Raw genomic sequence first — 17338 nt, forward strand, 5'->3', positions numbered from 1 at the left:
TGGTCTCCCTTCTGTTTTTTTGTTTTCTCACCCCTTCCTTTCTAGTTTAAATGCTTCTGGACCTCCTCAAAGATCTTTGTCCGAGTAGATTGGTTCCCTTTCTGTTTAAGTGCAGTCCATCCCGCCTATATAGATAGTTCTTGTTGTAGAATGTGCTCCAATGTTCAAGAAAGATAAAGCCTTCCTGTGTGCACCATGATTTCAGTCATGCATTTTGATTTTGTATTTCCAGCTGTCCATATGGTCCTTTGCAAGGTGCCGGCAGTATCCCAGAAAATACCACAGTTTTGGTCTTGTCTTTTAATTTCGTTCCTAGATCTCTGAATTTGTTTTGCAGGGATCTTGGCCTGTCTCTTCCAATGTCGTTTGTACCGATGTGGACAACTACTACCGGGTCATCTCCTGTTCGTTCTAAGATCCTGTCCACATTCTCAGTGATGTGCTTGACAGAGGCTCCTGGAAGGCAGCACAATGTTGTAGTAAGAGGGTCCAAACTGCAAACTGAACTTGCTGTGTTTCTCAATATGGAGTCCCCAACAATGTGGGTGTGCCAGCTCCTCAAGCTCCTGTTGCTGTCTCATTTCCTGCAGCTCCATTTCTAACACATTTACTCGTTTAAGCAAGTCCTGGATCGTGCGGCACTTTACAATCACTTGGTTGAGCTCTGGTGGGTTTTCTCGGATTTCCCACATCATGCAGTTGTCACAGATTACTGGCTTGAGGACCATGTTAATATTTTTTTTTTTGTGAGTTTAGTTTAGCTCCTGCAGCTGTCAACCTGCTTTGAAACTGCTTCTAACTGCTCTGTATTTTTCCACGACTGTACTTCTCCCACACGTCGCATCCACACGCTGTCGCTGTGAACACTGGCTGGCTTTTGTTTGTTTTCTGTTTCCTGCTGGCTCCGACCCTCCCCCGTGTCTCAGAACGGCGGCGAATTTCAGTTCAGCGTGTTATCAGAAAAAGACACGCAGCTGTTAGACTTTTAAGCTGCAGTGTTTTCTGATTTAAAGCAATTAAAGATGTAATTTTAGAGATGTAATTTCTCCTTACTGCTTCTAACTGCTCTGTACTTTTCCACGACTGTACTTCTCCCACGCTGTCGCCGTGAACACTGGCTGGCATCATATTTAAATTTTCCCCATATTGTTTTTTATACAACAAATAAAGGTTGTGAGCATTCAGAGTAACATGTAAATGTTAAAACAAGACATACTAGTAACAGTAGAGTAAGACCTAACTAGGCACAGTCAATCAGTATGTTTATATGACAAAGCGTTTTCGGAAAACTGAATCAGAAAACTGATTTTCTTAAAACGTCACTTTTCTGTGTTTACATGAATTCAACTGTATACTTGGATTGAAGTTTTCAGAAAACACAGGATATTTTCGCTTGCAAAGTACCGTAATAGCCTAAGTACGATTTGAAGACCGGACATTTCTGCAGTAGAACGGCGGCCAATCCAGTATAGTGCTTTATCAAAGTGTCAGGTCTTAAATTCAAAGATTACTATCCTATACCTCTATTCATATTCCCCACAATGTGCAATCAGCCTTTCTAACAGCTCATCCTGTTCTATATTACCAGTTTCTTTTGCAGACATTATTTTAAACTATCACATCATTTTAAAGCTGGGAAACATTTGCTGCCTCAGTAGGGCTATTAACAAATACATACATACTTTAACAAATGTATTACTTTATCCCTAACTAAACAAATGGATGCATGCAGACTGACTACAGATTATTATTACTTCTCTGTTTTCTAAAACCACATGCAGGAATGAAGGTCAACGTTCGCACATGTGCAGTACGCTATCGGAATCTGAATAGAGGTATAGGATAGTAATCGTTGAATTTAAGACCTGACACTTCGAGAAAGCACTATATTGGATTGGTCTCTGTTCTGTCGCAGAAATGTCCGGTCTAAATCGTATTTAGGCTACTACAGTACTTTGCATGCATAAATATACCTGTGTGAAGCTAGCAACAGTTGCTGGCAACATTATTCAATTTCCGGTGTCAGTCAGAGAGGGTCGAAAGCGTATTTCAAAATAAGTCTCAAATAATCTGCTAAAAAAAATGCCTTATTGTATTTATCTTTATTTTTGTTTATATTGCGTATTCTATTTCTATTTGTTTATGTTGCTTATTTTATTTATATTTGTTTATATTTCTATTCTATTATATATTTTGTATGTAAAAATCTGTCGTGTATATTTCATACATTCCTGAAAAAAATTAAGGATTGTAACTCAGTAAAAGGGGGGTGAAATGTAATGAACAGATTCACAGTGAATAGAAAATGGGGTTGGTTGAGCCAGATTTACGTCACTGCTATTGTTGCTGGGGTTTCAGTAGTGCCCGGGCGCTGAAAACATGACATTTTGGCTGGTAGGTTGTGTATTTCAGCCATTCCTGTAACTCAGTAAAAGGGGGTTAAATGTAATTATTTCACTCAAAAAAAAAAAATTAACGATTGTAACTGAAAACAATAGGGATTTTTTATTCCTTTTATGTTATTGTAATCCTGTTTAAGCTCCTTGTTGGTAGGTGGTAGTATTAGATTTTCCGACCCGGCTTACCGTTGACCTTGGCCTTCAAGATCTGTTGCGTCAGGAATACCATCGCTGTGCAGCCCAAATGAAGGTCTGATACCTCTCAATATCCGTACACTTCCCCGTCACATGCTCAGATCTGTGGTGTACTGATGGTGTACATCTCATTGATGACTGTGACATGCCTCTCCTTGCACAGCTCAATTGTTTGCTGCACAAGAGACCAAACCAGCAACAACAGAAAACATTGCAGCTTGAAGCCTTGCAGCTGTGTGTATTTTTCTGATAACAAGCTGAAACTCGAAGCAGCTGATTCAAATCCCGCGGTGTTCTGAGACGCGGGGCGGAGCCCGCAGCACAAACAAACAAAAGGCAGGCAGTCTTCCCAGCGACAGCGTGTGGAAGTGACAGCGTGGGAGAAGTACGAGTGGACAAGTACAACGCAGTTAGAAGCAGGTTGAAAGCAGGTTGACAGCTGCAGAAGCTAAACTAAACTTCAAAAAAAAAAAAAATTGGTCTTCAAGCCAGTAATCTGTGACAACTGCATGATGTGTGTGGGAAATCCGAGAAAACCCAACAGAACTCAACCAAGTTTGTGTAAAGTGCCGCACGATCCAGGACTTGCTTCAGCGATTAAGCCTGCTAGAAAAGGGGCTGGAGGAAATGAGACAGCAACAGGAGCTTGAGGAGCTGACACACCCACAATTCATGGAAGTCTGCACCCCTAGCAGACTGAAAGCCACCAGGGAGATAGAAGAGAGTCGAAACAGCTGAGTTCAGATAGGCAGAAGCAGGGAAAAAAAGAAACTCCGTCAATCACAACCACCAGAAATCCAGACATCCAACACATTTGAGCCACTTCAACATTTAGATGACCAAAACCAACATCAAGAGTGAAAGAAACAACATCCAGGACCCTATAAACAGTGCTGGCCAGGCAGCAAAAAGAAGGGAGGTCATGATTGTTGGGGACTCCATATTGAGAAACACAGCAAGTTCAGTTCGCAGTTTGGACCCCCTTACTACAACAGTGTGCTGCCTTCCAGGAGCCTCTGTCAAGCACATCACTGAGAATGTGGACAGGCTCCTAGAACGAACAGGAGACGACCCGGTAGAAGTCGTCCACATCGGTACAAACAACATTGGAAGAGACAGACCAAGATCCCTGCAAAACAAATTCAGAGAGCTAGGAATGAAATTAAAAGACAAGACCAAAACTGTGGTATTTTCTGGGATACTGCCGGTGCCATGCAAAGGACCATATGGACAGCTGGAAATACAAAATCAAAATGCATGGCTGAAATCATGGTGCACACAGGAAGGCTTCACCTTTCTTGAACATTGGAGCACTTTCTACAACAAGGACTATCTATACAGGTGGGACGGACTGCACTTAAACAGAAAGGGAACCAATCTACTCGGAGAAAGGATCCTTGAGGAGGTCCAGAAGCATTTAAACTAGAAAGGAAGGGGGGAGAAAACAAAAAAACAGAAGGGAGACCACATCAAAACAAGGGCAACAACTCAGGTAAGACAACTATTAAATGTATTTATCTTAATGCTAGAAGTCTCAGAAACAAAATGTTAGAACTTGAAGCTACTGCACTAACAAGTAACTACGATGTGATAGGTGTTACAGAAACTTGGTTGTCTGAGAGTGATGGAGACGAATATAATATTAGTGGGTACACACTGTATAGGAAAGACAGGCAGGACAGAAGAGGTGGAGGGGTAGCACAGGTGTTAAATCAGGACAAAGAAAACAATGCAGAATCAATATGGGTCAGAATAATGGACACACATTCAAAGGGCATAATAATAGGAGCATGCTATAGACCGCCAAATTCAGACGCTGAGCAAAATAATCTGTTATACAATGACATTCGAAATGCGTGTAGAAAAGAAGAAGCCTTACTAATGGGGGATTTCAACTTCCCCCATATAAAATGGGAAAACCCGATGGGGGGCACAACGGACGAAATTGAAATGGTGGAAATGACAAATGACTGCTTCCTAACGCAATTTGTCAAGGCACCGACTAGATGGGAGGCATGCCTTGATTTAGTCTTTTCAAATAACGAAGACAGAATAACTAAAACAGAGGTCAGAGAGACATTGGCAAACTCAGACCACAACATGGTCTCATTTGAAGTATTTTTTAAAACCCCAAAAGTAATGACTAAAGCTAAGGTTTACAATTTTAGAAAAGCAAACTACGAAGGTATGAAACAGAGACTAACAGAAGTAGATTGGAGTAAAATAGAGAAAACATCCACAGGAAAAGGATGGCTGTTTTTTAAAAATGTAGTGAGATTCTGGCCCAAAAGTAGACAAATCTAAATCTAAAACAAAATGGCCAACATGGTTTAATAGATCAATTAAAAAAAATATTCAGCGAAAAAAGGCACTTTACAGAGCGTTTAAAAGGGACCAAAAACAAAGTACACAGAAAGAGTACTTGGAACTGCAAACACAAGTCAAAAAGGAAGTTAGAAAGGCCAAGAGAGAGATAGAAATCAGTATTGCTAAGGGGGCTAAAACCAATTCCAAAATATTTTTCCAATATTATAACAGAAAGAGAACATTCAAAGAGGAGGTTAAATGTCTAAGAGACACAAATGGCAAAATCATAGATGAAGAAAAAAAAATAGCAAATATATTAAATGATTACTTTTCACAGATTTTTACAAAGGAGGACATGGACAACATGCCCCACATGTCGACCTGTTCCTATCCAATTTAAAATAACTTTAGCATAACAGGCAGAAGTGTTAAAGGGACTAGGAGCTCTTAAAATAAACAAATCCCCTGGGCCAGATGAGATCCTCCCAATAGTACTCAAAGAAATGAAAGAAGTTATTTACAAACCGCTAACCAAGATCATGCAACAGTCTCTTGACACAGGGGTTGTACCGACAGACTGGAAAATTGCAAACGTAATACCGATCCACAAAAAGGGAGACAAAACCGAACCAGGTAACTACAGACCAATAAGCCTGACTTCTATTACATGTAAACTTATGGAAACTATAATAAGATCCAAAATGGAAAATTACCTATATGGTAACAATATCCTGGGAGACAGTCAGCATGGTTTTAGGAAAGGGAGATTGTGTCTAACTAACCTACTTGACTTTTTTGAGGATGCAACATTGAAAATGGATAACTGCAAAGCATACAACATGGTTTATTTAGATTTCCAGAAAGCTTTTGACAAAGTCCCGCATAAAAGATTAATTCTCAAACTGAACGCAGTAGGTATTCAAGGAAATGCATGCACATGGATTACGGAGTGGTTAACATGTAGAAAACAGAAAGTACTGATTAGAAGAGAAACCTCGAAATGGAGTGAGGTAACCAGTGGTGTACCACAGGGATCAGTATTAGGTCCACTGCTATTCCTAATCTACATTAATGATTTAGATTCTGGTATAGTTAGCAAACTTGTTAAATTTGCAGACGACACAAAAATAGGAGGAGTGGCAAACACTGTTGCAGCAGCAAAGGTCATTCAAAGTGATCTAGACAGCATTCAGAACTGGGCAGACACATGGCAAATGACATTTAATAGAGAAAAGTGTAAAGTATTGCATGCAGGCAATAAAAATGTGCATTATAAATATCATATGGGAGATACTGAAATTGAAGAAGGGAACTATGAAAAAGACCTAGGAGTTTATGTTGACGCAGAAATGTCTTCAATGTGGGGAAGCTAAAAAAAAGGCCATCAAGACGCTCTGAAATATTGTGAGAAGTGTTGAATTTAAATCAAGGGAAGTAATGTTAAAACTTTACAATGCATTAGTAAGACCTCACCTAGAATATTGTGTTCAGTTCTGGTCACCTCGTTACAAAAAGGATATTGCTGATCTAGAAAGAGTGCAGAGAAGAGCAACCAGAATTATCCCGGGCTTAAAAGGCATGTCGTATGCAGACAGGCTAAAATAATTGAATCTATTCAGTCTTGAACAAAGAAGACTACGTGGCGATCTGATTCAATCATTCAAAATCCTAAAAGGTATAGACAATGTCGACCCAGGGGACTTCTTTGACCTGAAAAAAGAAACAAGGACCAGGGGTCACAAATGGAGATTTGATAAAGGGGCATTCAGAACAGAAAATAGGGGGCACTTTTTACACAGAGAATTGTGCGGGTCTGGAACCAACTCCCCAGTAATGTTGTTGAAGCTGACACCCTGGGATCCTTCAAGAAGCTGCTTGATGAGATTCTGGGATCAATAAGCTACTAACAACCAAACAAGCAAGATGGGCTGAATGGCCTCCTCTCGTTTGTAAACTTTCTTATGTTCTTACAGGTTTGCAGAGCAGTAAACCTGGCCTCAGTCCACGTGTGGTTGTGAGAGGGTCAGCAGCAGTAATCGGCAGTGCTGATCCTTACAGTGGGCAGAGGTGAAGCACGGTACCACCAAGAAGGAAGCTGAGGAGCTATGCTTGGAGATGACTCTGTAAGTATTAAAATTTAATTTGTGTTGTTTTATGATGTTCTTTGGCATTAGACAATAAAAATGCAAAACAATCTAAGTGATCATCAATTTGGTGCTATTATCTGAATTACATTTCCTCAGTGTGTAGCTGCATTATGGGCAGCAGTGTGGAGTAGTGGTTAGGGTTGTGGGTTCAATCCCAGGTGGGGGACACTGTTGCTGTACCCTTGAGCAAGGTACTTTACCTAGATTGCTCCAGTAAAAACCCAACTGTATAAATGGGTAATTTTATGTAAAAATAATGTGTAAAGAATAATGTAATTGTAAGTAAAAAATAATGTGATATCTTGTAACAATTGTAAGTCGCCATGGATAACGGCATCTGCTAAGAAATAAATAATAATAATTACATTAATGTGGATTGTATTATATTAAAAAAAAACAAAAAAACAAAAAAAACCTGTCATTTAATTTTAGGGCTTGAGTGGTGGTGGTGTGTACCACGTCCATGAGTCTTCGGTGCTGTGCTACCCAAAGGCGTATGTCCCGTATCCAGCACAAAAAATATAGTTTATATACACATAGAAAGTGGGGTGAAATGTAACGTAGACACAATAGAGAAGATAAAGTTAGTTACTTAAGATTTACGTCACTGTAATAGCAACACTACTTTTTATGTCAGGTGTCTAGTTAAACAGCCATTTTCCTGTCATGTTCGGGTACTGGGCACACTCAAGACCCACTCCTGACAAAACTAAAGATTGTGCATCTATGAAAGTGGGGTGAAATGTATTGTAGACACACTGGGGGTACAGAAAATAAAGATGACGCCACACTTTGACATTGAATTACCTGTGCTTTAATTTGTAAAGTGAATTTCAAGCGAACTAGACTACTGTTAACAGCACTGGGGGGAGAAAAAACCTCATTTCTAATTTGAGGAAATCTCCGGAAGTCCTCGGCTCTCAACAGCACCCTTCAGGGCATTCTAGAAATATATATAAAAAAATATTTGCACAGGATCAAGCATAACACTGAAGAAGATCAGATCCACGATGTCCTAAAAAACAAAACACTATGAGAACTAGAAAAAACTAAGCACTTGAAATATTAATTTTGAGATATGGAACACAACTTTTGATTAATTTTAAATGTATTTATACAGGAATAATTCCTTAGAGGGCTAACTCATATACTGAAAGTTCCCTCATTCTATTGCAACACAGTGCAGTGTGATTACCACCAAATAGCAATGTTTTTGCAAACAAACATACATAAACTCCACAACTACTACTGTCAGACTGCTTTTGAAAACAGAAACACCTATGACAAAATTCTAAAGAAAATGTTATGTTAGGAACAACACCATATAGTGCCAAGTATTGCATGGTGACGTATCTTTGTAATGAGGGAAGTATATTTTGAATTTCCCTTTCATACGTCTTTAATGAGTCCATTATATATATTTTTAATGCCGTACATTTCGCCTTGTTTGCATCATGCTTCATATCGATTGCAATAAGTATCCAGCGGGATGACTTTATATTAACAGGAACAAGAACAGTTTTGAAGCACCACCAATTCCTATCTTTTTTTTGGGGGGGGGGGGGGGGAGGGGTTGGCAGTACTTCAATGTCATCACAATAGAGACTATTCAAATTTTGACTAACAAATGTGAAAGGAATAGTTAACACACTTTTGTCTGTGAAATTACTACTTAAAAGGCACAGGTATGCATCTATAATGTTGTCGTTTAACCAATTTCCATTACATATTATTTCTATATCCTCATTTGTCAAATTAAATGGGAAGTTTTTAATTTCAAGAGGAATAGGTTGGTTTGATTCAAATCATACCATTTTCTTGCATTGAATAGAACAAGAATGCATAACTTGTGTTGTGCAATTAGATGACATGAAATCATATGCAACTATTAAAAATGTGGATTTTGAAATCATTTTTTTTTCACTATTTTAAAAAAATAGTCAACATTATCAGTATTATTACACTACCATCCCATTGCAGTTCATGCATGTTTGTGGTGCATCCTCGTTCTCCATTTCCTGTTGGAATAATCTATATAGAGAAGTAGGTACGTCACCTAATGTGACCCTTACTAGGGAATTAAAAAAACGCTTTCCGTGCATAGTTTTGAATAACTACATGTTACACATTTATCAATGTATTTTACAGTAACATTGGTTTTTATTTGCAGTGTGTTTAACTATTACATTAATGGAAAAACTAAATCCAAGGGATCGTTTTTCTTTTTTAAATGCTAAAGATGAAATAGACGCGCTTACTCCTGTTAACACATTGTGTAGCACGCTGCTGGAGAAGGTACACCCTGGATCTAATGTTGCAAATTGTAATAAATATGCTAGATTACTTGTTAACTGTGTGGTACCAGTGACGTACGACTCAGCATATTTTTCCAGTTTTTTTGTGTATTTTCTCAATGTCTAGAAAACATTGTATAGCTAAATTAAACCAACAATTAAGAAATTGATTATGAAATTTATAAACATCAGGTATGCGCTGGGAGTTTCATACGTTAATTGACCTACATTCTGTTGTTTGCTTATGAAATGTATTAGAAAATTGCCGAACTCTTTTAATTTGCGTTGGTCCTCCTCGTGAGGACGCGTCCCGCTTACATTGCGCATCTAACGCATTGTTACTGTTTTGTGTAGCCCTTTCATTAAGGTTAAATATGTTCGGATTCTGAGAAGGTGGATTTTGAAAGGAGCGTTTAAGTTTTTTTTGGAATAGGTTTCTTTTTATTCCACTCCTCTCTGCTTCTTTTGATACACGTTTTCTTTTACCTAATTTTAATCGCACTTTATCACAAAAGTCCCTTTCTCTAGCCTTATATAGAACTGAAAGTTTATCAACACATTCGTCAATTCTCAACTTTTCGTTATTTAAATACAATACTTTTGTGTTTTTGAAAGTTACCTCAGAAATGGCCGTTGTTTTATTTTGATAAACTTGTGTTTTGTAACAAGAAAGCTTGTGGAAGCGACATCGTGGGAGAAGTACAGTCGTGGACAATTACAACCCAGTTAGAAGCAGTTTGAAAGCAGGTTGACAGCTGCAGAAGCTACACTAAACTAAAAGGTCTTCAAGCCAGTAATCTGTGACAACTGCATGATGTGGGAAATCCGAGAAAACACAACAGAGCTCAACCAAGTTTGTGTAAAGTGCCGCACGATCCAGGACTTGCTTCAGCGATTAAGCCTGCTAGAAAAGGAGCTGGAGGAAATGAGACAGCAACAGGAGCTTGAGGAGCTGACACACCCACAATTCATGGAAGTCTGCACCCCTAGCAGACTGAAAGCCACCAGGGAGATGGATGAGAGTCGAAACAGCTGAGTTCAGATAGGCAGAAGCAGGGAAAAAAAGAAACTTCGTCAAACACAACCACCAGAAATCCAGACATCTAACGCATTTGAGCCACTTCAACATTTAGATGACCAAAACCAACATCAAGAGAATGAAAGAAACAACACCCAGGACCCTATAAACAGTGCTGACCAGGCAGCAAACAGAAGGGAGGTCGTGATTGTTGGGGATTCCATACTGAGCAAGTTCAGGTCGCAGTTTGGACCCCCTTACTACAACAGTGTGCTGCCTTCCAGGAACCTCAGTCAAGCACATCACTGAGAATGTGGACAGGCTCCTAGAACGAACTGGATGACCCGGTAGTAGTCGTCCACATTGGTACAAACAACATTGGTAGAGACAGGCCAAGATCCCTGCAAAACAAATTCAGAGAGCTAGGAAGGAAATTAAAAGACAAGACCAAAACTGTGGTATTTTCTGGGATACTGCCGGCGCCATGCAAAGGACCATATGGACAGCTGGAAATACAAAATCAAAATGCATGGCTGAAATCGTGGTGCACACAGGAACGCTTCACCTTTCTTGAACATTGGAGCACTTTCTACAACAAGGACTATCTATACAGGTGGGACGGACTGCACTTAAACAGAAAGGGAACCAATCTACTTGGAGAAAGGATCCTTGAGGAGGTCCAGAAGCATTTAAACTAGAAAGGAAGGGGGGAGAAAACAAAAAAACAGAAGGGAGACCACATCAAAACAAGGGCAACAACTCAGGTAAGACAACTATTAAATGTATTTATCTTAATGCTAGAAGTCTCAGAAACAAAATGTTAGAACTTGAAGCTACTGCACTAACAAGTAACTACGATGTGATAGGTGTTACAGAAACTTGGTTGTCTGAGAGTGATGGAGACGAATATAATATTAGTGGGTACACACTGTATAGGAAAGACAGGCAGGACAGAAGAGGCGGAGGGGTAGCGCTATACATAAGAAATAGCCTTGAAGCCCAGGTGTTAAATCTGGACAAAGAAAACAATGCAGAATCAATTTGGGTCAGAATAATGGACACAAATTCAAAGGGCATAATAATAAGAGCATGCTGTAGACCGCCAAATTCAGACGCTGAGCAAAATAATCTGTTGTACAATGACATTCGAAATGCGTGTAGAAAAGGAGAAGCCATACTAATGGGGGATTTCAACTTCCCCCGTATAAAATGGGAAAACCCAAAGGGGGGCATGACGGACGAAATTGAAATGGTGGAAATGACAAATGACTGCTTCCTAACGCAATTTGTCAAGGCACCGACTAGAGGGGAGGCATGCCTTGATTTAGTCTTTTCAAATAATGAAGACAGAATAACTAAAACAGAGGTCAGAGAGACATTGGCAAACTCAGACCACAACATGGTCTCATTTGAAGTATTTTTTAAAACCCCAAAAGTAATGACTAAAGCTAAGGTTTACAATTTTAGAAAAGCAAACTACGAAGGTATGAAACAGAGACTAACAGAAGTAGATTGGAGTAAAATAGAGAAAACATCCACAGAAAAAGGGTGGCTGTTTTTTAAAAATGTAGTACTAGAGGCGCAAAACAATTACATCCCAAAAGTAGACAAATCTAAATCTAAAACAAAATGGCCGAAATGGTTTAATAGATCAATTAAAAAAAAATATTCAGCGAAAAAAGGCACTTTACAGAGCATTTAAAAGGGACCAAAAACAAAGTACACAGAAAGAGTACTTGGAACTGCAAACACAAGTCAAAAAGGAAGTTAGAAAGGCCAAGAGAGAGATAAAAATCAATATTGCTAAGGGGGCTAAAACCAATTCCAAAATGTTTTTCCAATATTATAACAGCAAGAGAACATTCAAAGAGGAGGTTAAATGTCTAAGAGACACAAATGGCAAAATCATAGACGAAGAAAAAAAAATAGCAAATATATTAAAAGATTACTTTTCACAGGTTTTTACAAAGGAGGACACGGACAACATGCCCGACATGTCGACCTGTTCCTATCCAATTTTAAATAACTTTAGCATAACAGAGGCAGAAGTGTTAAAGGGACTAGGAGCTCTTAAAATAAACAAATCCCCTGGGCCAGATGAGATCCTCCCAATAGTACTCAAAGAAATGAAATAAGTTATTTACAAACCGCTAACCAAGATCATGCAACAGTCTCTTGACACAGGGGTTGTACCGACAGACTGGAAAATAGCAAACGTAATACCGATCCACAAAAAGGGAGACAAAACCAAACCAGGTAACTACAGACCAATAAGCCTGACTTCTATTACATTTAAACTTATGGAAACTATAATAAGATCCAAAATGGAAAATTACCTATATGGTAACAATATCCTGGGAGACAGTCAGCATGGTTTTAGGAAAGGGAGATCATGTCTAACTAACCTACTTGACTTTTTTGAGGATGCAACATTGAAAATGGATAACTGCAAAGCATACGACATGGTCTATTTAGATTTCCAGAAAGCTTTTGACAAAGTCCTGCATAAAAGATTAATTCTCAAACTGAACGCAGTAGGGATTCAAGGAAATGCATGCACATGGATTAGGGAGTAGTTAACAGGTAGAAAACAGAAAGTACTGATTAGAGGAGAAACCTCGAAATGGAGTGAGGTAACCAGTGGTGTACCACAGGGATCAGTATTAGGTCCTCTGCTATTCCTAATCTACATTAATGATTTAGACTCTGGTATAGTAAGCAAACTCGTTAAATTTGCAGACGACACAAAAAATAGGAGGAGTGGCAGACACTGTTGAAGCAGCAAAGGTCATTGAAAATGATCTAGACAGCATTCAGAATTGGGCAGACACATGGCAAATGAAATTTAATAGAGAAAAGTGTAAAGTATTGCATGCGGGCAATAAAAATGTGCATTATAAATATCATATGGGAGATAGTGAAATTGAAGAAGGGAACTATGAAAAAGACCTAGGAGTTTATGTTGACTCTGAAATGTCTTCATCTAGACAATGTGGGGAAGCTATAAAAAAGGCTAACAAGATGCTTGGATATATTGTGAGAAGTGTTGAATTTAAATCAAGGGAAGTAATGTTAAAACTCTACAATGCATTAGTAAGACCTCACCTAGAATATTGTGTTCAGTTCTGGTCACCTCGTTACAAAAAGGATATTGCTGCTCTAGAAAGAGTGCAAAGAAGAGCAACCAGAATTATCCCGGGTTTAAAAGGCATGTCGTATGCAGACAGGCTAAAAGAATTGAATCTATTCAGTCTTGAACAAAGAAGACTACGCGCCGATCTGATTCAAACATTCAAAATCCTAAAAGGTATAGACAAAGGCAATAAGTCAGCAAAAGCCAAGATAGGTGCTGGGTCAGCACCCATTTTAGTCTTCAAAAGGCTGTTCCACAATCTATTGTCCATTCTCTCAATTTGTGGACTCATTCTCTGGGTTTCTTTCTTGGGGCAGCCCACTAATAAACCATGAAGTGGTGCGGCCACCTTTGAGAAGTCTTTAAGGAAGCGTCGATAATAGCCTACCAGCCAGAAAGGATCGCAGCTCCCTCACTGTCTTTGGAATTGGCCAGTCGACTACAGCTCAGTCAAGCCAGTCATTGGCCAGTCAAGCACGGGGGTAACTCCCTCTGCAGAAACCACATGTACTGTACAGTTTTCTGAAAGAGATGACATTTGTTAGGCTTGAGCTTAAGGCCATTTTGTGCTTGTCTATGAAAAACAAATTCAAGATGTTTAAGGTGAGTGGCAAAATCAGGGGCCGGTTGTCCTAGTTGTGTTGTACTAAATGGATCAGTGCTCAATCTGAGCTCAGATCTGAGCGCAAACCTGATCTTGCTTTTGAGCAGGATCAGAACCTGATCCCACTTTTGAAAAATTGAGTTACTAAACGTAATTCATTTTTTATTCGAAACTGTCAGACACGTATAAGTCGGGTTTTTAAAGATAGGCAAAACCCTCTTGAGGTTTTCGGCGAGGAAGAAGTAAGAATACGACCCAACTATCGGATCAAGCGTGTTTGTTAATTTAGACCAAGATCAGAATCTGATCAGAGCTTGATCGAACGTTTTTGAAATGGACCATGCATCATCAAAATACATAACTGAAACCTTTTTTAAAATTGCTAAAATAATATTTAAATAAGCACGATACCGAATTTGAATAATTGTAACGATAACTTAATAAACCTGTAAAATATCTGTGTGTCCGTCAGAAAATACACACGACCGTGATTACGGTAACATTTACTGAAACATTTTTAGAAGTTAAAAAAACAAAACAAAACCATATACTCGATCTGTTTTTATAGAATCGATGGAGTTTTAAATTATACATGTACAGTAGTTGCTTCTGATTTATGTTGTTTAAATTAAATACACTTGATTTTGTGACATTCATTATTTCTTATTTCTTAGCAAGAAATAAGAAATAATGAATGTCACAAAATCAAGTGTATTTAATTTAAACAACATAAATTCAGAATCTTCAGTCTCTGCGCCACGCATATTCGCTTCTCATTGGTCAGTTTCCCTAGTTACGGCTGCGCAGCTCCAGGATCGGATCAAGATTTCGGATCAGTGGAGCTTGATCCTGATCCGCTTATTACAACGCCTTTTCATGATCCGGCTGGTTTTTGATCTAGTTAGTACAACCAGCCCCTGGAGAAAACACACAATTACATCTTCCAGATATTAATAGAGACTCAAAATTCTGATCTCCCAAACAGGATTCTGCCTCCTGAGACCCAGCAAAAAAAAAAAAAAAGTTTCTCAATTTGAAAAATGCGACTAGCTTAACAACTGAATCCTTGCGACAAAATACCGTAAAACTCAAGTTTTATAAAGAAATGTATTTATGGATATATTCTGATGGCCAGGGAGTCTCTTTACCCATATATGCCATATTGTGGTTTTCTGACGCTATTGCAGGTTCCTACATAGCAACAAAATACATGTGTACTGGAATAACCGTATGTATATGTGCAAGAATGAAGATGGCGGATGGACACGTTAATTTTACTAATTGTTAATTGTCGCTGATGAAAAGAGAGTCAATATTGGTAAAAAAAAAAAAAAAAAACGAATTATGAATCAGTGGAAAGACAAACAACGAAAACATCTCAGGGATGCAGGGAAGTCATATGTTACAGAAAGGGAGAAAAGAAAACAGGCAAAAAATTTCCAAAACGTATGTGTTTTGTTTTATGGAAAAACCGTATATGTGTATGTCCTTATTTGCTGAAAAACCTGTGTTTGTTTTCTTAGAAAATACTTTCATTGAACATTGTAAAAAATATATTATTTGGTAGATTTCATGAGGCAAGGACGGATTATAGGCAGGTTTTTTTTTTGTCTTGTTATAATATAACGGACACAAGCATGAGGCGTGTTTATTTCAAGGACGGATTATAGACAGGTTTCTTTTTTTTTGCCTTGTTATAATGTAACTATTATACTCTGCACAGGCTTATTTTATTTTTTGACATTCATATTTTATTACGTGTATATATAAATTAATTGATGATGACATTGATTACGGTTGCCAATATTTTTATTTTTAAGGGAAAGTTATTCCATGATACCTGCAATAGCGATCGCGAAAAAATTACAGAAGCAATACAAGCTAATTACTAACACTGTTCATGGTGACCCATCTTACATTTGACAGTGGATTTGTTTTATTTTATTGTAAATTATTTTGCAAAACTATACGTAATGTTGTCCTAGTGAATTTAATTCAAATTGTATTTTGGAAAAATATTAAACGTTTTAATTAAATATTCCTTGTCATGTAATATATACTGTTCTTCCACAAAATCTCAAATAGCTGGAGATATACTGTTCTTCTGCACTACATGTTTTAAAAAGTCTGTAAAACCTAAATAAATCCCACTGAAAAAATAATTAGGAAAAATGAAGGCCTACAGAAGGATAAGGTTCATGATTCATGTAATGCATCTCAGGACATTGTCTTTAGCATTTTACATAAAAAAAAAAAGATTGAATAGCTCAAAACTACTTGGAGTGCACGTATATGGTTCTTCATCTGAACGATTAAATTAGTCACAATGAGAAATAACATCATATTTTGACTATTCTAATGTAAACTAGTATGTGTTTATCTTTATATTTATCTTTATATTTATTTTAACTTCTGGTTTGTTTTGGATGTGGTATTCCTTGAAACAATTCCCCTTTTTGGCAACACAGAGGAACATTTTGCATTTAGTGCACATCACGTAGGTTTTCCTGTCACTTTTCTTCGGCATCTTGATGCATGTTTGTCGGGCATCATCTCTGGCAAATGCAGAGCTCCGTATGGGTATTGAATGGGTCTGGTTGCAGCACCCATTTTTTGCACTGTAGCTCATAATCATCATCACTGGAATCTGTGATTACAACATCACCCTGAGGATGACTGTGCCTGTGCAATCAGCTCTTGAGCTAGCAGCAGCTTGAATTCCAAGTATTGTTTGGTGTTTTTGGCAGGATGATCCAATGCAATGCTGTCTGACTTGTACTGAATCCAGGAGTTGGTTATTGCCAAGTCGAAGAAGTTGAAGATGATAACCTGCACAGTCCATGTCCTGCTCCTACTTGCCACCCTGTAGCATGCGGTCGCACATATCCACTCCACCCATGCTGCTGTTGTATTCATTGATGACAGCGGGTCGTGCTACCTGGATGTGCCTCTTCTCTTCACTGGACCATCTTGTACAGTAATCCTGGGGCTCTATCCCGTATGCTGTGGAGGCCATGAGCACAGGCTTGTTGTCATACCACTTTGTGACAGCAATTCCAGGGGTTCTAATGGTCATCTCTGTTGCTCCTCTTCCGCGTTGGTTCAGAATTTTGTTGTCAATCATCCGACATTCTTTTGGGATTCTGGACCTCATTACTGTCCCACTTGCTGCTATGCCCTTCTCAGCAATGCATCCAAAAGGTTGACAGATGTAAAGTACCTGTCAAAAAAGAGCTGAGCA

The 17338-nt window shown here is 38.5% G+C and overlaps 2 long non-coding RNA genes across 2 annotated transcripts in view; one reads left to right on the forward strand and one right to left on the reverse strand.

The window, feature by feature from the left end:
- The window catches only part of LOC131725014 (uncharacterized), a 22793-nt gene extending 15823 nt beyond the window's left edge, over window positions 1–6970 (forward strand). Inside the window, exon 3 of the long non-coding RNA XR_009320385.1 lies at window positions 6875–6970. This is a non-coding gene — a long non-coding RNA (uncharacterized LOC131725014). The remainder of the gene's footprint in view (window positions 1–6874) is intronic.
- LOC131725012 (uncharacterized) overlaps window positions 1–17334 on the reverse strand; it is a 25982-nt gene extending 8648 nt beyond the window's left edge. Inside the window, exon 1 of the long non-coding RNA XR_009320383.1 lies at window positions 13882–17334. This is a non-coding gene — a long non-coding RNA (uncharacterized LOC131725012). The remainder of the gene's footprint in view (window positions 1–13881) is intronic.
- Between the last annotated feature and the right edge of the window lie 4 nt (window positions 17335–17338).

This window comes from Acipenser ruthenus, chromosome 59 (assembly GCF_902713425.1).
Source record: "Acipenser ruthenus chromosome 59, fAciRut3.2 maternal haplotype, whole genome shotgun sequence".
Classification (NCBI taxonomy): Eukaryota; Metazoa; Chordata; class Actinopteri; order Acipenseriformes; family Acipenseridae; genus Acipenser; species Acipenser ruthenus.